This window comes from Salvelinus alpinus, chromosome 27 (assembly GCF_045679555.1).
Source record: "Salvelinus alpinus chromosome 27, SLU_Salpinus.1, whole genome shotgun sequence".
In the NCBI taxonomy this organism is placed as follows: Eukaryota; Metazoa; Chordata; class Actinopteri; order Salmoniformes; family Salmonidae; genus Salvelinus; species Salvelinus alpinus.
The window spans coordinates 38,921,399-38,945,620 of NC_092112.1; the positions used below are offsets into that span (position 1 = coordinate 38,921,399).

At 42.6% G+C, this 24,222-nt stretch overlaps 1 protein-coding gene across 2 annotated transcripts in view; it reads left to right on the forward strand.

The window, feature by feature from the left end:
- LOC139556528 (leucine-rich repeat and fibronectin type-III domain-containing protein 2-like) overlaps nucleotides 1-24,222 on the forward strand; it is a 246,877-nt gene that overhangs the window by 116,501 nt on the left and 106,154 nt on the right. For both annotated transcript variants that reach the window (XM_071370585.1, XM_071370586.1), the window contains exon 2: nucleotides 22,979-23,103. The gene's annotated coding sequence lies outside the window, so the exon portion shown is untranslated. The remainder of the gene's footprint in view (nucleotides 1-22,978; nucleotides 23,104-24,222) is intronic.

Sequence of the window (24,222 nt, forward strand, 5' to 3'; positions counted from 1 at the left end):
AACACTGCCATGTGGATCACTTCCAACACTTTGGCATCTATAACAGTCCCAAAACTTATGTGTAGAAGAGTCCCACCACTGCCACATAGAACAGTCCCAACACTTTGACATGTAGAACTGTCCCAACACTTTGACATGTAGAATAGTCCCAACACTTTGACATGTAGAACAGTCCCAACACTTTGACATGTAGAACCGTCCCAACACTTTGACATGTAGAACCGTCCCAACACTCTGACATGTAGAACAGTCCCAACACTTTGACATGTAGAACAGTCCCAACACTTTGACATGTGGAACCGTACCAACACTTTGACATGTAGAACCGTCCCAACACTTTGACATGTAGAACCGTCCTAACACTTTGACATGTAGAACAGTCCCAACACTTTGACATGTAGAACAGTCTCAAATCTGCCATGTAGAACAGTCCCAACACTGCCATGTATAACAGTCCCAACACTTTGACATGTAGACCAGTCCCAACACTGCCATGTAGAACAGTCCCAAAACTTTGACATGTAGAGCAGTCCCACAACTTGTGTGTAGAACAGTCCCAACACTGCCATGTAGAACAGTCCCAACACTTAGGCATGTAGAACAGTCCCAACACTTTGACATGTAGAACAGTCCCAACACTTTGACATGTAGAATAGTCCCAACACTTTGACATGAAGAACAATCTCAACACTTTGGCATGTATAACAGTCCCAAAAATGTGACATGTAGAACAGTCCCAACACTGCCATGTATAACAGTCCCAACACTGCCATGTATAACAGTCCCAACAATTTGACATGTAGACCAGTCCAAACACTGCCATGTATAACAGTCCCAACATTGCCATGTATAACAGTCCCAATACGTTGACATGTAGACCAGTCCCAACATTACCATGTAGAACAGTCCCAACACTTCCATGTAGAAAAGTCCCAACACTTTGACATGTAGAACAGTCCAAACACTACCATGTAGAACAGTCCGAACACTTTGACATGTAGAACAGTCCCAGCACTGCCATGTAGAACAGTCCCAACACTTTTACATGTAGAACAGTCCAAACACTACCATGTAGAACAGTCCCAACACGTTGACATGTAGAACAGTCCCAACACTGCCATGTAGAACAGTTCCAACAATTTGACATGTAGACCAGTCCCAACACGGCCATGTAGAACAGTCCCAACACTTTGACATGTAGAACAGTCCCAACACTGCCATGTAGAACAGTCTCAACACTTACCATGTAGAACAGTCCCAGCACTTTGACATGTAGAACAGTCCCAACACTGCCATGTAGAACAGTTCCAACAATTTGACATGTAGACCAGTCCCAACACTGCCATGTAGAAGAGTCCCAACACTTTGACATGTAGAACAGTCCCAACACTTTGACATGTAGAACAGTCTCAAACCTGCCATGTAGAATAGTCCCAACAATTTGACATGTAGAACAGTCCCAACACTGCCATGTAGAACAGTCCCAACACTGCCATGTAGAACAGTCCCAACACTTTGAAATGCAGAACAGTCTCAACACTTTGCCATGAAGAACAGTCTCAATAGTTTGACATGTAGTTCGGTCTCAACACTGCCATGTAGAGCAGTCCCAACACTTTGACATGTAGAACATTCCCAATACTGCCATGTAGAACATTCCTAACACTTTAACATGTAGAACAGTCCCAACACTGCCATGTGGATCACTTCCAACACTTTGGCATCTATAACAGTCCCAAAACTTGTGTGTAGAAGAGTCCCACCACTGCCACATAGAACAGTCCTAACACTTTGACATGTAGAACTGTCCCAACACTGCCATGTAGAACAGTCCCAACACTTTGACATGTAGAACCGTCCGAACACTTTGACATGTAGAACAGTCCCAACACTTTGACATGTAGAACAGTCCCAACACTTTGACATGTAGAACAGTCCCAACACTTTGACATGTAGAACAGTATCAACACTTTGACATGTAGAACCGTCCCAACACTTTGACGTGTCAGAACAGTCCCAACACTTTGACATGTGGAACAGTCCCAACACTTGTGTGTAGAACAGTCCCGACACTGCCATGTAGAACAGTCCCGACACTGCCATGTAGAACAGTCCCAACACTTTGACATGTAGTATGGTCTCAACACTGCGATGTAGAACATTCCCAACACTTTGACATGTAGAACAATCCCAACACTTTGACATGTAGAACAGTCCCACACTTTGCATGTAAAACAGTCCCAACACTTTGCCGCGTAAAACAGTTACAACAATTTGCCGTGTTCAGCAGTCCCAACACTTTGACATGTAGAATTGTCCCAACACTGCCATGTGGATCACTTCCAACACTTTGGCATCTATAACAGTCCCAAAACGTATGTGTAGAAGAGTCCCACCACTGCCACATAGAACAGTCCCAAGACTTTGACATGTAGAACTGTCCCAACACTTTGACATGTAGAATAGTCCCAACACTTTGACATGTAGAACAGTCCCAACACTTTGACATGTAGAACCGTCCCAACACTTTGACATGTAGAACCGTCCCAACACTCTGACATGTAGAATAGTCCCAACACTTTGACATGTAGAACAGTCCCAACACTTTGACATGTAGAACAGTCCCAACACTTTGACATGTGGAACCGTACCAACACTTTGACATGTAGAACCATCCCAACACTTTGACATGTAGAACCGTCCTAACACTTTGACATGTAGAACAGTCCCAACACTTTGACATGTAGAACAGTCTCAAACCTGCCATGTAGAACAGTCCCAACACTGCCATGTATAACAGTCCCAACACTTTGACATGTAGACCAGTCCCAACACTGCCATGTAGAACAGTCCCAAAACTTTGACATGTAGAGCAGTCCCACAACTTGTGTGTAGAACAGTCCCAACACTGCCATGTAGAACAGTCCCAACACTTAGGCATGTAGAACAGTCCCAACACTTTGACATGTAGAACAGTCCCAACACTTTGACATGTAGAACAGTCCCAACACTTTGACATGAAGAACAATCTCAACACTTTGGCATGTATAACAGTCCCAAAAATGTGACATGTAGAACAGTCCCAACACTGCCATGTATAACAGTCCCAAAACTTTGACTAGTAGACCAGTCCCAACACTACTATGTAGAACAGTCCAAACACTGCCATGTATAACAGTCCCAACAATTTGACATGTAGACCAGTCCCAACACTGCCATGTATAACAGTCCCAACACTGCCATGTATAACAGTCCCAATACGTTGACATGTAGACCAGTCCCAACATTACCATGTAGAACAGTCCCAACACTTCCATGTAGAAAAGTCCCAACACTTTGACATGTAGAACAGTCCAAACACTACCATGTAGAACGGTCTGAACACTTTGACATGTAGAACAGTCCCAGCACTGCCATGTAGAACAGTCCCAACACTTTTACATGTAGAACAGTCCAAACACTACCATGTAGAACAGTCCCAACACGTTGACTTGTAGAACAGTCACAACACTGCCATGTAGAACAGTTCCAACAATTTGACATGTAGACCAGTCCCAACACGGCCATGTAGAACAGTCCCAACACTTTGACATGTAGAACAGTCCCAACACTGCCATGTAAAACAGTCTCAACACTTACCATGTAGAACAGTCCCAGCACTTTGACATGTAGAACAGTCCCAACACTGCCATGTAGAACAGTTCCAACAATTTGACATGTAGACCAGTCCCAACACTGCCATGTAGAAGAGTCCCAACACTTTGACATGTAGAACAGTTCCAACAATTTGACATGTAGACCAGTCCCAACACTGCCATGTAAAACAGTCCCAACACTTTGGTATGTAGAACAGTCCCAACACTTTGGTATGTAGAACAGTCCCAACACTTTGCCATGTAGAACAGTCCCAACACTTTAACATGTAGAACAGTCCCAACACTGCCATGTGGATCACTTCCAACACTTTGGCATCTATAACAGTCCCAAAACTTGTGTGTAGAAGAGTCCCACCACTGCCACATAGAACAGTCCCAACACTTTGACATGTAGAACTGTCCCAACACTGCCATGTAGAACAGTCCCAACACTTTGACATGTAGAACCGTCCCAACACTGCCATGTAAAACAGTCCCAACACGTTGGCATGTAGAACAGTCTCAACACTTTGACATGTAGTACGGTCTCAACACTGCCATGTAGAACAGTCCCAAAACGTTGGCATCTAAAACAGTCCCAACACTTGTGTGTAGAACAGTCCCACCACTGCCATGTAGAACAGTCCCACCACTTTGACATGTAGAACAGTCCCAACACTGCCACGTAGAACAGTCCCAACACTGCCACGTAGAACAGTCCCAACACGTTGACGTGTAGAACAATCCCAACACTGCCATGTAGAACAGTCCCAACACTTTGACATGAAGAAGAGTCCCAACACTGCCATGTAAAACAGTCCCAACACTTTGGCATGTGGAACAGTCCCAACACTTTGAAATGCAGAACAGTCTCAACACTTTGCCATGAAGAACAGTCTCAACAGTTTGACATGTAGTTCGGTCCCAACACTTTGACATGTAGAACATTCCCAATACTGCCATGTAGAATATTCCTAACACTTTAACATGTAGAACAGTCCCAACACTGCCATGTGGATCACTTCCAACACTTTGGCATCTATAACAGTCCCAAAACTTATGTGTAGAAGAGTCCCACCACTGCCACATTGAACAGTCCCAACACTTAGGCATGCAGAACAGTCCCAACACTTTGACATGTAGTATGGTCTCAACACTGCGATGTAGAACATTCCCAACACTTTGACATGTAGAACAATCCCAACACTTTGACATGTAGAACAGTCCCACACTTTGCATGTAAAACAGTCCCAACACTTTGCCATGTAGAACAGTCCCAACACTTTAACATGTAGAACAGTCCCAACACTGCCATGTGGATCACTTCCAACACTTTGGCATCTATAACAGTCCCAAAACTTGTGTGTAGAAGAGTCCCACCACTGCCACATAGAACAGTCCCAACACTTTGACATGTAGAACTGTCCCAACACTGCCATGTAGAACAGTCCCAACACTTTGACATGTAGAACCGTCCCAACACTGCCATGTAAAACAGTCCCAACACGTTGGCATGTAGAACAGTCTCAACACTTTGACATGTAGTACGGTCTCAACACTGCCATGTAGAACAGTCCCAAAACGTTGGCATCTAAAACAGTCCCAACACTTGTGTGTAGAACAGTCCCACCACTGCCATGTAGAACAGTCCCACCACTTTGACATGTAGAACAGTCCCAACACTGCCACGTAGAACAGTCCCAACACTGCCACGTAGAACAGTCCCAACACTGCCACGTAGAACAGTCCCAACACGTTGACGTGTAGAACAATCCCAACACTGCCATGTAGAACAGTCCCAACACTTTGACATGAAGAAGAGTCCCAACACTGCCATGTAAAACAGTCCCAACACTTTGGCATGTGGAACAGTCCCAACACTTTGAAATGTAGAACAGTCTCAACACTTTGCCATGAAGAACAGTCTCAACAGTTTGACATGTAGTTCGGTCCCAACACTTTGACATGTAGAACATTCCCAATACTGCCATGTAGAATATTCCTAACACTTTAACATGTAGAACAGTCCCAACACTGCCATGTGGATCACTTCCAACACTTTGGCATCTATAACAGTCCCAAAACTTATGTGTAGAAGAGTCCCACCACTGCCACATAGAACAGTCCCAACACTTAGGCATGCAGAACAGTCCCAACACTTTGACATGTAGTATGGTCTCAACACTGCGATGTAGAACATTCCCAACACTTTGACATGTAGAACAATCCCAACACTTTGACATGTAGAACAGTCCCACACTTTGCATGTAAAACAGTCCCAACACTTTGCCGCGTAAAACAGTTACAACAATTTGCCGTGTTCAGCAGTCCCAACACTTTGACATGTAGAATTGTCCCAACACTGCCATGTGGATCACTTCCAACACTTTGGCATGTATAACAGTCCCAAAAATTTGACATGTAGAACAGTCCCAACACTGCCATGTATAACAGTCCCAAAACTTTGACTAGTAGACCAGTCCCAACACTACTATGTAGAACAGTCCCAACACTGCCATGTATAACAGTCCCAACAATTTGACATGTAGACCAGTCCAAACACTGCCATGTATAACAGTCCCAATACGTTGACATGTAGACCAGTCCCAACATTACCATGTAGAACAGTCCCAACACTTCCATGTAGAAAAGTCCCAACACTTTGACATGTAGAACAGTCCAAACACTACCATGTAGAACAGTCCGAACACTTTGACATGTAGAACAGTCCCAGCACTGCCATGTAGAACAGTCCCAACACTTTTACATGTAGAACAGTCCAAACACTACCATGTAGAACAGTCCCAACACGTTGACATGTAGAACAGTCCCAACACTGCCATGTAGAACAGTTCCAACAATTTGACATGTAGACCAGTCCCAACACGGCCATGAGGAACAGTCCCAACACTTTGACATGTAGAACAGTCCCAACACTGCCATGTAAAACAGTCTCAACACTTACCATGTAGAACAGTCCCAGCACTTTGACATGTAGAACAGTCCCAACACTGCCATGTAGAACAGTTCCAACAATTTGACATGTAGACCAGTCCCAACACTGCCATGTAGAAGAGTCCCAACACTTTGACATGTAGAACAGTCCCAACACTTTGACATGTAGAACAGTCTCAAACCTGCCATGTAGAATAGTCCCAACAATTTGACATGTAGAACAGTCCCAACACTGCCATGTAGAACAGTCCCAACACTGCCATGTAGAACAGTCCCAACACTTTGAAATGCAGAACAGTCTCAACACTTTGCCACGAAGAACAGTCTCAATAGTTTGACATGTAGTTCGGTCTCAACACTGCCATGTAGAACAGTCCCAACACTTTGACATGTAGAACATTCCCAATACTGCCATGTAGAACATTCCTAACACTTTAACATGTAGAACAGTCCCAACACTGCCATGTGGATCACTTCCAACACTTTGGCATCTATAACAGTCCCAAAACTTGTGTGTAGAAGAGTCCCACCACTGCCACATAGAACAGTCCTAACACTTTGACATGTAGAACTGTCCCAACACTGCCATGTAGAACAGTCCCAACACTTTGACATGTAGAACCGTCCGAACACTTTGACATGTAGAACAGTCCCAACACTTTGACATGTAGAACAGTCCCAACACTTTGACATGTAGAACAGTCCCAACACTTTGACATGTAGAACAGTATCAACACTTTGACATGTAGAACCGTCCCAACACTTTGACGTGTAGAACAGTCCCAACACTTTGACATGTGGAACAGTCCCAACACTTGTGTGTAGAACAGTCCCGACACTGCCATGTAGAACAGTCCCAACACTTTGACAAGTAGTATGGTCTCAACACTGCGATGTAGAACATTCCCAACACTTTGACATGTAGAACAATCCCACACTTTGCATGTAAAACAGTCCCAACACTTTGCCGCGTAAAACAGTTACAACAATTTGCCGTGTTCAGCAGTCCCAACACTTTGACATGTAGAACAGTCCCAACACTTTGACATGTGGAACCGTACCAACACTTTGACATGTAGAACCATCCCAACACTTTGACATGTAGAACAGTCCCAACACTGCCATGTATAACAGTCCCAACACTTTGACATGTAGACCAGTCCCAACACTGCCATGTAGAACAGTCCCACAACTTGTGTGTAGAACAGTCCCAACACTGCCATGTACAACAGTCCCAACACTTAGGCATGTAGAACAGTCCCAACACTTTGACATGTAGAACAGTCCCAACACTTTGACATGTAGAACAGTCCCAACACTTTGACATGAAGAACAATCTCAACACTTTGGCATGTATAACAGTCCCAAAAATTTGACATGTAGAACAGTCCCAACACTGCCATGTATAACAGTCCCAAAACTTTGACTAGTAGACCAGTCCCAACACTACCAAGTAGAACAGTCCCAACACTGCCATGTATAACAGTCCCAAAAATTTGACATGTAGACCAGTCCCAACACTGCCATGTATAACAGTCCCAACACTGCAATGTATAACAGTCCCAATACATTGACATGTAGACCAGTCCCAACATTACCATGTAGAACAGTCCCAACACTTCCATGTAGAAAAGTCCCAACACTTTGACATGTAGAACAGTCCAAACACTACCATGTAGAACAGTCCGAACACTTTGACATGTAGAACAGTCCCAGCACTGCCATGTAGAACAGTCCCAACACTTTTACATGTAGAACAGTCCAAACACTACCATGTAGAACAGTCCCAACACGTTGACATGTAGAACAGTCCCAACACTGCCATGTAGAACAGTTCCAACAATTTGACATGTAGACCAGTCCCAACACGGCCATGTAGAACAGTCTCAACACTTTGACATGTAGAACAGTCCCAACACTGCCATGTAAAACAGTCTCAACACTTGGTATGTAGAACAGTCCCAACACTGCCATGTAAAACAGTCCCAACACGTTGGCATGTAAAACAGTCCCAACACTTTGACATGAAGAACAATCCCAACACTTTGGCATGTAGAACAGTCTCAACACTTTGACATGTAGTACGGTCTCAACACTGCCATGCAGAACAGTCCCAAAACGTTGGCATCTAAAACAGTCCCAACACTTGTGTGTAGAATAGTCCCACCACTGCCATATAGAACAGTCCCACCACTTTGACATGTAGGACAGTCCCCAAAATATGCAGTGTTCAACAGTCCCAACACTTTGACATGTAGAACAGTCCCAACACTGCCACATAGAACAGTCCCAACACTTTGACATGTAGAACAGTCCCAACACTGCCACGTAGAACAGTCCCAACACGTTGACGTGTAGAACAATCCCAACACTTTGGCATGTAGAACAGTCCCAACGCTGCCATGTAGAACAGTCCCAACACTTTGACATGAAGAAGAGTTCAACCACTGCCATGTAGAACTGTCCCAACACTTTGACATGTAGAACAGTCTCAACACTGCCATGTAGAACAGTCCCAACACTTTGACATGTAGAACAGTCCCAACACTGCCATGTAAAACAGTCCCAACACTTTTGCATGTGGAACAGTCCCAACACTTTGGTAAGTAGAACAATCCCAACACTTTGGCATGTAGAACAGTCCCAACGCTGCCATGTAGAACAGTCCCAACACTTTGACATGAAGAAGAGTTCAACCACTGCCATGTAAAACAGTCCCAACACTTTGGCATGTGGAACAGTTCCAACACTTTGGTATGTAGAACAGTCCCAACACTGCCATGTAGAACATTCCTAACACGTTGACATGTAGAACATTCCCAATACTGCCATGTAGAACATTCCTAACACTTTAACATGTAGAACAGTCCCAACACTGCCATGTGGATCACTTCCAACACTTTGGCATCTATAACAGTCCCAAAACTTGTGTGTAGAAGAGTCCCACCACTGCCACATAGAACAGTCCTAACACTTTGACATGTAGAACTGTCCCAACACTGCCATGTAGAACAGTCCCAACACTTTGACATGTAGAACCGTCCGAACACTTTGACATGTAGAACAGTCCCAACACTTTGACATGTAGAACAGTCCCAACACTTTGACATGTAGAACAGTCCCAACACGTTGACATGTAGAACCATCCCAACACGTTGACGTGTAGAACAGTCCCAACACTTTGACATGTGGAACAGTCCCAACACTTGTGTGTAGAACAGTCCCGACACTGCCATGTAGAACAGTCTCGACACTGCCATGTAGAACAGTCCCAACACTTTGACATGTAGTATGGTCTCAACACTGCGATGTAGAACATTCCCACACTTTGACATGTAGAACAATCCCAACACTTTGACATGTAGAACAGTCCCAACACTTTGCCGCGTAAAACAGTTACAACAATTTGCCGTGTTCAGCAGTCCCAACACTTTGACATGTAGAATTGTCCCAACACTGAAATTTAGAACTATCCCAACACTTTGGCATGTAGAACAGTCCCAGCACATTGGTTTGTAGAACAGTCCCAACACTGCCAAGTAGAAGAGTCCCAACACTTTGGCATGTAGAACAGTCTCAACGCTGCCATCTAGAACAGTATCAACACTTTGACATTTAGAACAGTACCAACACTTTGACATGTAGAGCAGCACACCAGGGTGGGGTGTATAGAGTGAGGAGGAATACCTCACTGCATCTCACAGCTTGAGAGACTGCCCCAGCTCCTGCTCTGTACTGATGCAGATTAAACAGTCGCATTTCTACCTCATTGCTGCTTTAGATTGGCAGTGCTTTTAGTTCCCTGGGTTTGCAGACAGTGAATTTTAAAACATGCGTGTGCACACAATGGAGGGTGGTTCATTGTTTTGCCATGCATATTCTACAGTGTGCATGATCCTCCTCTGGATCATCCAGATGGTCATTGGCAAACTTCAGACGGGCCTGGACATGCGCTGGCTTGAGCAGGGGGACCTTGCGTGCGCTGCAGGCGTAGTGTGTTACTAATGGTTTTCTTTGAGACTGTGGTCCCAGCTCTCTTCAGGTCATTGACCAGGTCCTGCCGTGTAGTTCTGGGCTGATCCCTCACGATCATTGATGCCCCACGAGGTGAGATCTTGCATGGAGCCCCAGACCGAGGGTGATTGACCGTCATCTTGAACTTCTTCCATTTTCTAATAATTGCGCCAACAGTTGTTGCCTTCTCACCAAGCTGCTTGCCTATTGTCCTGTAGCCCATCCCAGCCTTGTGCAGGTCTACAATTTTATCCCTGATGTCCTTACACAGCTCTCTGGTCTTGGCCATTGTGGAGAGGTTGGAGTCTTATGCTGCCTTTTTTGCAAGTTGCGAGTTTTAGACCATTCATTCCCTGGATGGAAATTGTAGTGGAGATTTCAGTTCTGAGAGAGACTTGGACAATTATTCAAACAATCATCTTTATTCAACATCGATTAATTATTGCAATAATGAAACCGTCGAGCGCACACTCTAGGTTGTGTTGCCGAGAGCTTAACTGATGATGAAAAAACAGCAATCTTATATAGGCCCTAAATGCTCAGTCAGTCATTTCTACCATTCCCATAAGCCACCTTGATCCATCTCCTGGTTATCTGCACGGGATGTTGTTTTACTTCCAACCCGGCTTAGTTTCCCAGTTGCCAGGAAGATGAGACAATGGGACATTGTTCTAAACTCTTCTAGGCCATCTCTATCTCGGGTCACACACAAACATCTTGTCTATAGAATGCCAGCTTTCAGATTTTTATCATCAAGTCATTGTCAGCTCAAGCTATACCTAGCAAAACCATTTCCTTAACCAGATGCCCAGACTAACTGCAGGAAGCTAGAGTGGACACCATAAAAACTCAACATTAGCAGGCCAGTCTTACTCTTAGTTAAATATATAACTGTTTACTATTAATATCAAACAAATCAGGTAAGTATGTCATTTTTCCCTGACAGAGTACTAATGTAGCTGGAAGTCGTGAAAATGTCTAAAAGTTATGTTTGAAATCCAAGTGTCTGAAAATTACACGTGTCCGAAAATCACGAAAATGACGTGATTTTTTTTTATTGTTTTTTTTTGTAAGGGGTAAGCTATGGAAGAAGAACCTTCACATACTGCTTCGGTCCACCGGTGCATGACCGAATTTGCCTGTGCTGCATATCTGCCATGGCCTCAAGTCACAGCTCTCTTATAAAGGGAAACTAACACAAGAAAAAAACATAATAGGTCAGCATCTTCTTACTGAGGTGATCAAAGCAATATGGCGAACCTGAAAAACTCTCTGGTATCCCCTGATGTCTATTCGATTTCTAATTACTGAAGGACTTTTTTCCTTACCAACATTCATTAATAATTAAAAAGCTATTCGCATAGTATGATTCAACTTGGCTGGTAGGGGTTAAGATTGTGCTGAATGGTTAAGCACTGAGTACCTCTCAGCAAATGTTGCTTTAAACCACTGTAATTAGCAGACAAACTACAAGCTGTAATTATTTCCCATCATTGTTATTAACAGCTGGCTGCATTCATTCTTAGGTAGATTTATGAATGTATGTTTTAATGTTTAAGCACTCATTTGTAATTTCATATGAAGGTCACGGCTGTACAAAGCTTGTTTTTGTCTCGTTTTGTCTCTTTTTGTCTCTTGTGCCCCTCTCCCTCACCATGGCATTGCAAGCCTATGAAAAAACTCCAATGGCATAATACATCTGTATTGGTGCTCCAAAGTTGTGAAAATGAGTGTGTTCCATATCTTAAGTCTCAATGGGCCATAAAAAAATTGTTCATCAGTTTTGTACAAAGACGTTAGAGTTTATCCTGGGAGTGCTTGCTTCCCTTTGCCTCTGTGAATATTTAAGTCATGTTGTGCAGAATTGTGCAAAAGGTTATGCAGTGCACATATTTTTCCTGCAAGGCCATCAGAATATTTGTTGCACTATGGCTTATATTCCAGGGGGTGTGAATACGATTCAGCAGCAGATGCCAAAAAGCCAAGTAATTTCTTGGAGAAGATTGTGTTCCTGTCATCCTGTGGACTGGTGCAGGTGTCCCAGGGGTTAGGTATACATATCATCTACCAAAATGGGAACGTGTCCCGTCCTCCACTAAAGAGCAACAAATTAGGTCACATATGCAACAAAATATTTTGCTGACCAAGAGTTGTATTTTGAGAGCACTGCGTGACTATGAAAAATAATCTTGCCGATAATAATTGTTGTATAAATCAAATCCAAATCAAAGCACACTTTATTTGTTACATGCGCTGAATACAACAGGTGTACAGTCGTGGCCAAAAGTTTTGAGAATGACACAAATATTCATTTCCACAAAGTTTGCTGCTTCAGTGTCTTTAGATATTTTTGTCAGATGTTACTATGGAATACTGAAGTATAATTACAAGCATTTCATAAGTGGCAAAGGCTTTTATTGACAATTACATGAAGTTGATGCAAAGAGTCAATATTTTCAGTGTTGACCCTTCTTTTTCAAGACCTCTGCAATCTGCTCTGGCATGCTGTCAATTAACTTCTGGGCCACATCCTGACTGATGGCAGCCCATTGTCATGACGTGACCCTCTTTGGGTATAGCGAGTACCCTCCCTCTCTCTCTTACCACCTCTCCCTCTCCCACCTACCAAGGCTCTGTTATCTCAGGTTGTAAATTCCATGAGGAGACTCTCTTCCCCCCCGGCCATGCGGTATAGAGAGAGGGTTCACAGTAGAACAAAGGAACTTATTCTACATCACAGAACTTGAGAACTGAACAATATCCATGTTTTGGAGAATGTGTAAACGGTCGGTGGAGAATTCAGCTACGAACGGTCCATTTTGTTTTATGATTGTGACCTCAGGAAAGACAATCCAGCCACATTACCATAACTCTGTTTATACAGGAGCCTCCATTCTGAGGCTTGCATCTAATTATTGTATAAAATGAATGAGTAAAGATGAAACTATTTGTGAAATTGTGTAATGTGATTTTAAACCGTTAATGTGAGAGGATTGTATTTCTGTTTAAAGTTTCACTAAGTCATTGGCCCACCCCCATGAGCACAGACATCGATCTGGCGTCATGGGAAAGCTTTTCCACAGTTCCGAATAAAAATCCCACCTGGAGAAGCCCACTTCAGACCATGCGTTTCTCGATTACCGAGAGGGCTAAGGTTTGAGTAGAGACCATGCGTACCTTCAGTATAAGCGAAGGTTGTAATGGTTGTTAAACTCTGAGACTATCGATACCAACAGAATAAGAGCAAATATTCAATACTAATTACTAGTCTGCAGCTAGAATTTGTGTCGACTGAATGCGAAGACCGACAACCGCCGAAACATCTATTCTATAAGAACATTTCTGAATGTTACTCTGAAGTATTCATTCTAACCAAAGACTCCAGGGACACAGAGAAAATCTCGGATGAACTTCCCAACAGAAAAGGACGATTCCAACAGAGATCACACGATGACACACTGAGCGTCAATATATATATTGATTGCAATTATTCCCGAATGAGTGAGCGTTCATGTGCAAAGGATTAGCATTTAAATTATTATAATTATCAACTGTGTAGTGTCTTTTGTCTTTCGCGCCCTTCTCAGTCCCTTTGTCTACCAAGCCGCCCTACCGGATTAGCCCACTAGGGCACATCCCCTATAATTTCCTTGTAACCATACCTACTGTTTGTTTGTTTGTTATGCATTTCTGTGATTATTTAGTTAGTAAATAAATGATTAGGACAAATGATGTATGGATGATTCATAGCAAAGACTGAGTTCGTGCAGATAACCAACAATGTTTGGAATGAGACTAACGTGAGGCAAAGAATAATTCATTAATTAGAAGACTAATTGATCAGATATTAAAATATCTGAAATGTTATATTAGGAAAATTATAACTTTGTAATCTAAATATTTTCCTTGGTGCCCCGACTTCCTAGTTAATTACATTTACATGATTCGTTTATTCACGTAATAATAATTACAGAGAATCGATTTGATAAAATAACAGTCTTCACCTTAATGATGCCAAAGACATGACACCATTCTTGCATAATCAATGCTTGGAGTTTGTCAGAATTTGTGAGTTTTTGTTTGTCCACCCGACTCTTGAGGATTGACCACAAGTTCTCAATGGGATTAAGGTCTGGGGAATTTCCTGGACATGGACCCAAAATATCGATGTTTTGTTCCCCAGAGCCACTTAGCTATCACTTTTGCCTTATGACAAGGTGCTCCATCATGCTGGAAAAGGCATTGTTTGTCACCAAACTGCTTCTGGATGGTTGGGAGAAGTTGCTCTCGGAGGATGTGTTGGTACTATTCTTAATTCATGGTTGTGTTCTTAGGCAAAATTGTGAGTGAGCCCAGTCCCTTGGCTGAGAAGAAACCCCACACATGAATGGTCTTCTCCAGACAAGATTTTTTCCGGATGCCCCAAACAATCGGAAAGGTGATTCATCAGAGAAAATGACTTTACCCCAGTCCTCAGCAGTCCAATCCCTGTACCTTTTGCAGAATATCAGTCTGTCCCTGATGTTTTTCCTGGAGAAAAGTGGCTTCTTTGCAGCCCTTCTTGACACCAGGCCATCCTCCAAAAGTCTTTGCCTCACTGTGCGTGCAGATGCACTCACACCTGCCTGCTGCCATTAATGAGCAAGCTCTGTACTGGTGGTGCCCTGATCCTGCAGCTGAATCAACTTTAGGAGACGGTCCTGGCGCTTGCTGGACTTTCTTGGGCGCCCTGAAGCCTTCTTCACGACAATTGAACCACTCTTCTTGAAGTTCTTGATGATCCGATAAATGGTTGATTTAGGTGCAATCTTATTGGCAGCAATATACTTTCCTGTGAAGCCCTTTTTGTGCAAAGCAATGATGACGGCACGTGTTTCCTTGCAGGTAACCATGGTTAACAGAGGAAGAACAATGATTCCAAGCACCACCCTCCTTTTGAAGCTTCCAGTCTGGTATTCAAACTCAATCAGCATGACAGAGTGATCTCCAGCCTTGTCCTCATCAACACTCACACCTGTGTTAATGAGAGAATCACTGACATGATGTCAGCTGGTCCTTTTGTGGCAGGGCTGGAATACAGTGGAAATATTTTGGGGGGATTCAGTTAATTTGCATGGCAAAGAGGGACTTTGCAATTAATTGCAAATCATCTGATCACTCTTCACAACATTCTGGAGTATATGCAAATTGTCATCATACAAACTGAGGCAAATTAATATTTGTGTCTGTCACGATCGTCTTCGGGTGAAAGAGAGGACCAAGACGCAGCGTGAAATAAATACCTTCTTTTTAATAGAAGAAGAAACGAACACGAACACTAATACAAACTAGACAAAACAACCGTGAAGCTATCAAACGAAAGTGCAGACACAAGCAACTAACGTCAAGACATAGACAATTACCCACAACCTACCTAATGCCTATGGCTGCCTAAATATGTCTCTCAATCAGAGACAACGATAGACAGCTGTCTCTAATTGAGAACCAATCCAGGCAACCATAGACTTACATAAACACCTACACTGAACACAACCCCATGAACTACAAAACCCCCTAGACAATACAAACACCCTAGACTAGACAAAAACACACAAACATCCCCCATGTCACACCCTGACCTAACTAAAATAATAAAGAAAACAAAGATAACTAAGGCCAGGGCGTGACAGTGTCATTCTCAAAACTTTTGGCCACGACTGTAGACCTTACCGTGAAATGGTTACTTACAAGCCCTTAACCAACATTGCAGGTCAATAAATAGAGTTAATAAAATATTTACTAAATTAACTCAATCAAACCAACATAACAATAACAAGGCTATATACATGAGGAACCAGTACCGAGTCAATGTGCGGTGGTACAGATTAGTCGAGGTAATTTTTAAATCGACTAGATAATAAACAGCAAGTAGCAGCAGTGTAAAAACAAAAGGGGGTGGTCAGTGTAAATTGTTTAGTTCAGTGGTCTTATGGCTTGGGAGTAGAAGCTGTTAAGGAGCCTTTTGGTCCTATATTTGGTGCTCCGGTACCGTTTGCCGTGCGGTAGCAGAGAGAACAGTCTATGATTCTGGTGACTTAAGTCTTTGACAATTTTTTGGGCCTTCCTGTGACACTGCCTAGTATATAGGTCCTGGATGTTAGGAAGCTTGGCCCCAATGATGTACTGGGCCATACGCATTACCCTCTGTAGTGCCTTACGGTCAGATGCCGAGCAGTTGCCATACCAGGCAGCAATGCAACAGGGCAGGATGCTCTCGATGGTGCAGCTGTAGAACTTTGAGGATCTGGGGACCCATGCCAAATCTTTTCAGTCTCCTGAGGGGGAAAGGTGTTGTCGTGCCCTCTTCACAACTGTATTGGTGTGTTTGGACCATGATAGTTTGTTGGTAATGTGGACACCAAGGAACTTGAAACTCTCAACCCACTCCACTTCAGTCCCGTCAATGTTAATCGGGGACTGTTCGGCCCTCCTTTTCCAATAATCCACGATCCGCTCCTTTGTTTTGCTCACATTGAGAGAGAGGTTGTTGTCCTAGCACCACACTGCCAGGTCTCTGACCTCCTCCCTATAGGCTGTCTCATCGTTGTTGGTGACACTGTTGTGTCGTCAGCAAACTTAATGATGGTGTTGGAGTCGTGCTTAGCCAAGCAGTTGTGGGAGTACAGGAGGGGACTAAGCACGCATGCGTGGCAGATGTGTTTTTGCCTTCCCTTACCACCTGGGGGCGGCCCGTCAGGAAGTCCAGGATCCAGTTGCAGAGGGAGGTGTTTAGTCCAAGGGTTTTTTGCTTAGTGATGAACGTTGTGGTCACTATGGTGTTGAATGCTGAGCTGTAGTCAGTGAACAGAATTCTCACAATGGGTGTTCCTTTTGACCAGGTGGGAAAGGGCAGTGTGGAGATTGAGATTGTGTCATCTGTGGATCTGTTGGAGCGGTATGCGAATTGGAGTGGGTCTGGGGTTTTTGGCATGCTGGTGTTGATGTGAACCATGACCAGCCTTTCAAAGCGCTTCATGGCTACCGACGTGAGTGCTATGGTGCGGTAATCATTTAGGCAGCTTACCTTCACTTTCTTGGGCACAAGGACTATTGTGGTGGTCTGTTTGAAACATGTAGGTATTGCAGACTCGGTCAGGGAGAGGTTGAAAATGTCAGCGAAGACACTTGCCAGTTGGTCCGTGGATGCTTTGAGTACACGCTCTGGTAACCCATCTGGCCCTGTGGCTTTGTGAATGTTGACCTGTTTAACTTCTTATGGCTGCAGGGGCAGTATTGAGTAGCGTGGATGAAAGGTGCCCAGAGTAAACGGCCTGCTCCTCAGTCCCAGTTACTAATATATGCATAGTATTATTAGTATTGGATAGAAAACACTTAAGTTTCTAAAACTGTTTGAAATATGTCTGAGATTAACAGAACTCATATGGCAGGCAAAAACCTGAGAAGTTCCACTTCCTGTTTGGATTTTTTCTGGGGGTGCCATATTTTCAACCAAGCTCTCATTGAAAATACAGAGAGATATGGATGGGTTTTCACTTCCTACGGCTTCCACTAGATGTCAGTCAATAGAACTAAGTCTGATGACTCTAATGTGAAGGGGGGTCGAAGGAGACAGAAATTAGTAATCACTGCCATGAGGTGATTCAACACGCGCGTTCACGTGAGAGGCAGCTCCGTTCCATCTCTCAATTGAAGTCGATGTAATTCTCCGTTTGGAACGTTATTCAAGATGTATGTTAACAACATTCTAAAGATTGATTCAGTACATCGTTTGACATGTTTCTACTGACTGTAACGGAACGTTTGGACATTTCGTCACGTTATAGTGGTCGCGCTTTGAGACTTTGGTTAGGGTGTTTGGTAAACAATTCGAAAGTAGCTAATTTGACATAAATAACGGACATTAACGAACAAATCAAGCATTTATTGTGGACCTGGGATACCTAGGACTGCATTCTGATGAATTCATCAAAGGTAAGGAAACATTTATCATCAGCAAGTAGTCACAGAAAGCATACAGCGATTTTCCAACCAAAGAGAGGAGTCACAAAAAGCAGAAATATTGATAAAATGAATCACTAACCTTTGATATTCTTCATCAAATGACACTCCCGGGACAACATTATACACAATAAATGTATGTTTTGTTCGATCAAGTTCATATTTATATCCAAAAACCTCAGTTTACATTTGGCTTTGCCTCCAAAACATCCCGTGAATTTGCACAGAGCCACATCAAATCACAGAAATACTCATAATAAACATTGATAAAAGATACAAGTGTTATTCACAGATTTAAAGATATACTTCTCCTTAATGCAACCACAGTGTCAGATTTCTAAAAAACTCCACAGAAAAAGCAAACCATGCAATAATCTGAGTACGGCGCTCAGACGACAAATCAACCCAAAGAGATATCCGCCATGTTGGAGTCAACATAAGTCAGAAATAGCATTATAAATACTCACTTACCTTTGATGATCTTCATCAGAATGCACTCCCAGGAATCCCAGTCCACAATAAATGTTTGATTTGTTCCATAAAGTCCATCATTTATGTCCAAATTACTCCTTTTGGTTCGCACGTTCAGTACACAATCTAAACTCACGACGCGCGGGCAGGTCCAGGCAAAAGTTCAGACGAAAAGTCATATTACAGTCCGTAGAAACATGTCAAACGAAGTATAGAATCAATCTTTAGGAAGTTTTTAACATAAATCTTCAATAATGTTCCAACCGTAGAATTCCTTTGTCTTCAGAAAAGCAATGGAACAGAGCTCGCTCTCAGGTGAACGAGCGTCACGAGCTCCTGGCATTCTGCCAGAGCCCTGACTCATTCCCCTCTCATTCAGACCCACTTCACAGTAGAAGCATCAAACAAGGTTCTAAAGACTGTTGACATCTAGTGGAAGCCTTAGGAAGTGCAAAATTACCCCATAGGCACTGTGTATTCGATAGGCCAAGAGTTGAAAACCTACAAACCTCAGATTTCCCACTTCCTGGTTGGATTTTTCTCCGGTTTTCGCCTGCCATATGAGTTCTGTTATACCCACAGACATCATTCAAACAGTTTTAGAAACTTCAGAGTGTTTTCTATACAAATCTACTAATAATATGCATAGGCAGTTTACTCTGGGCATGCTTTTCATCCAAACATGAAAATGCTGCCCCCTATCCATAACAAGTTATGGCATTATACAGCTCATTGAGTGCGGTCTTAGTGCCAGCATTGGTTTTTGTTGGTAAATTGACAGCTACGAATGATATAGGTGTGAACTCTCTTGGTAGATAGTGTGGTATACTGCTTATCATGAAATATTCTACCTCAGGAAAGCAATACCTCGAGACCTCTTTAATATTAGACATCGCGCACCAGCAGTTATTTACAAATTGACACACAGCCCCCGCCCCTCGTCTTACCAGACGTAGCTGCTCTGTTCTGCCAAAACACAGAGAAGCCAGCAAGTTCTATATTATCCGTGTCATCGTTCAGCCATGTCTCGGTGAAACGTAAGATATTACAGTTTTTAAATGTCCCGTTGGTAAGATAGTCTTAATCGTAGAGCGTCCAGTTTGTTTTCCAATGATTGCACATTGGCCAATAATACAGAGGGTATGGTGGTTTACTCACTTGCCGACAAATTCTCACAAGGCACCCAGACCGCCGCACCCTATATTTCCATCTTTTCTTAACTCAAATGACGGGGATTTGGGCCTGGTCTCCGGGAAGCAGTATATCCTTCACGTTGGACTCATGAATAACATTTGTCCAGTTCGAGGTGAGTAATCGTTGTTCTGATGTCCAGAAACTCTTCTCGGTCATAACAGACGGTAGCAGCAACATTATGTACAAAATGAGTTACAAACAATGTGAAAAAACAAACAAAATAGCACAGTTGGTTACGAGCCCATAAAACGGCTGCCGTCCCCTCCGGCGCCATAAGACTTCGCTGTACCGTTGTTTCGGAGTGCCCTTGAGAAACAATAGAGTGCAGATTAGTTTGAGGCATGGTTGCACCGTTACTTCAGTGAAAATGGCTTGCTTCTCGCTCGACCAGATTAAAAGATCTGACCCATATTACCAGAGCAACATTTTTATCCTCCTAGCGGATCGCCGGGACCATAAACAATGTCGTGGGCTGTGGTGGAAAAAGTGGTGGGAAAAGTACCCAACAGTCATAATTGAATAAAAGTAAAGATACATTTGAAAAGTAAAATGCAACAGTACTTGAGTAAAAGTTTTAAAGTATTTGGTTTACAATATACGTAAGGATCAAAAGTAAAAGATAAATCATTTCAAATTCCTTATATTAAGCAAACCATTTTTTCTTGTTTTTTAATTTACGAATAGCCAGCAGCACACTCCAACACTTAGACAACCATTTAAAAACAAAGCATTTGTGTTTCATGAGTCTGCCAGATCAAAGGCAGTTGGGAATGTTTTCTTTATAAGTGCGTGAATTTGACAATTTTCCTGTCCTGCTAAGCATTCAAAATGTAACCAGTACTTTTGGGTGTCAGGGAAAATGTATGGAGTAAAAAGTACATTATTTTCTTTAGGAATGTACAGTATTGGAGTAAAAGTACAGATATCTAAAACAATGACTTAAATAGTACTTACATTTTTTTTACTAAAGTACTTAAAACCACTTTGTGCTATAATAAAACGACTTGAGCGTCTGTCTACGTCGTTAAAGGGATACTTCGGGATTTTGGCAATGAGGCCCTACTTGCTCAGAGTCAGATGAACTTGTGGATACCCTTTTCATGACAAAATCTCGACATATCCATTCAACCATTTGTTCACACTTTGCTCAATCAAGTTAGCTTTTTGGCTAGAGCTAAAAACCTGGTAACTTTATTATATCCAAACATTTTTGGGCAATAAAAGGTGGTGAATGAATGAATGACAAAACTCTTGCAATGCATGAATGAGAACTCTTGCATGTTGTCATCACAAACCTGATGTTTTTAAAGAGACAGTGCTGTCACTTACGTGAGGAGAGACGGACCAAGGCGCAGCAGATGTTGAGTTCCACATATTTATTATAAAGTGAAACATAGCAAAAACAAAACAATAAATCAATAAACTAACAACGAAACGTGACTACGTGGTGCACATGCACAAAACACAAAATAATATCCCACAAACACAGGTGGGAACAATAACTACTTAAATATAATCCTCAATTAGAGACAACGATTACCAGCTGCCTCTAATTGGGAATCATACAAATCACCAACATATAAATAATAAACTAGAACCCCACATAGAAATAATAAACTAGAATACCCCCCAGTCACGCCCTGACCTACTATACCATAGAGAAACAAAGGCTCTCTATGGTCAGGGTGTGACAAGTGCACAATTTTCAATGTAATGCATCTCAATAGGAAAATAGTGCTTTTACACAAGGTAGAAACCTAATATTCCACAAATTACTTTGTAATTTCAGTGACAGGTATTTGTATCAACATTTTAGCTTTTATAATAAATTAATGTATTTATAGTGTTACATATTAGTTTCCAGTGCTTCTAAAGTAGCTAGAATTCATTTAGGCCCAATATAGGCTGAATCTCAATCAATTTAAGAAATCTTATTTTCTAAATTTTTAAAGTGCTACCAATTAAACATTTCAATTTAGAGTCCTGCCTGTGCAGAACCAACAATGCATGTCTGGGTCAATCTACACTCCTAATAAAAATATTCCTGTAGATATTTTTCTATTATCTTCATATTCCTGTGAAAAACATGCTGCACTGTAAATGACGCTGAGATAGATAGAAGCGGTCAAGTGACAATGTAGCTGTAAATCATCTTAAAACAAGACATCTTAATGAAAGTGACTGGTGGTGTCATTACATGGAGTGTGACTAAATGTGGATTGAGGGAACAATATCCTATACAATGTGGGGGTATAAATTGTGAACACATAGAGTTGTTGTAATGGGAACTTACCTGTTAGGGAGGAGAGTGACTGAAAGACCACGAGCTCTCCTTGAGTTTCACAGATTGTGATATCAGCAGACGAAATTAGATATGGCGGGTGCAGTGTAATAGTATTGGCTCGGCCCCAAGGGAAGGATTGCGTATCGCCGTAATGAATTGCAGGGGAGGGAGTCCCTGGGCTTTGCTGCTCCATGTAAACACCATAATGGAAATATATTGGATTTCCTTTAGGCTCCATGCACTGGTTAATTGCCAGATTGACAGACCAACCTGAGATCTTTATCCAAAAAACCACCTAGAATACAGAGTTCCCTTCCCTAAGTGAACAGCCAGCAGAGGCATCCTCTGTGTATGGTTCCTCTTTTTGGTCCCTTTTCTGAAGTTTATGAATATTTCACGCTCGTGTTTGTTTGTGTTTTTCTTTTAGGTGAGAGCGTAACCCGATGAAGTATGATACATGTATATCACATGCAAGGGAGAGCAATTGCCAAGAATTTTCTGGACGAGGAGAACGAGACATACCTTGTTTACTGCCGTCAAGGAGGCAGAAAGGTCAGTGCTCTTTGTTATACCATAAATTACTCTACCTCACTCATGTTTGAACAAGAAATTTGTTTTGAAATAACATGTTCACTCCTGGATTAGTCAAGATGAACATTATATAACAGTCTAGCCTGCCTATGTTGGCTTCAGAGGTGAACAGCAGTGCAGTGGGGAATCGGGCTAATTTCTTTAACTAATTTAACAGAACTTTGACTAAATACCCTGGATTTACGTAGAAACACACCTAACCTCCCAGTGAGATGTTGCCAACAGTCAATGCTACCTTCTAGCAGCAGACAGTGGCGCCAATTAAGTAATTTAACTTTACTGTAACTACCCTAGATGTGTGTAGAAATATAGTAAATATCCCAATGTGATGTTGCTACCTGCCAATGCTACCTCCTAGCAGAGATTCCATTTCAAACTGACACTGATCCACCTCTGAAAGCCGCAAGGCACTAAGAATGGCAGCAGACGAGCAGAGCAATGTTGGTGAAAAGTTTCCCTTTGTGCTGTGTCACTCATTAGAGACTAGACAGACACCTGTCCCATGGCTAACACAATCCCATTAGTCCAGGCTAGGAGTGGGAAAGGGTCAGACAAAGACACAGCCTCATCTTTATTTTATTCCTTCGACTGAGAGTCTGTGTGAGTCTGATTGCTCTTCACTCAGAGTGAGACGTGTCCTCCATACGCAACCATGGCCCAGTCCATGGCATTAATTGTATGTACCACTACCATAGATTTGGCTGCGTAGGTTTTTTTTTCTCCCAAGGTTGACGATTCCCTCTGGTTTCATCTGTCGTCTCCCAGGACATACAGATTTATTTGGGTAACGGCACTAAAACGGTGTAATTGCCATCTGCATTGAATAACAAATTGTTGATTGCAGATGCTACCACGGCTGCACGTATGTGGTAGCACCCGGGTAATGTGTTTGTCAGGTTTCTCCCATACCGGCCACAGCTGTTTTATGGCTGTGAATTCACTGAGACAGAGATGGGGATGTTTACAAAGCCAAAGATATCCTGCCTTAAAGCGCAGAGCCCAGGGCCTTGAGTGCTGCTGGAACTACACTAGATACCCCCTAAACTGTATCCTGTCTGTGGCTGGCTGGATCTCCCTGGA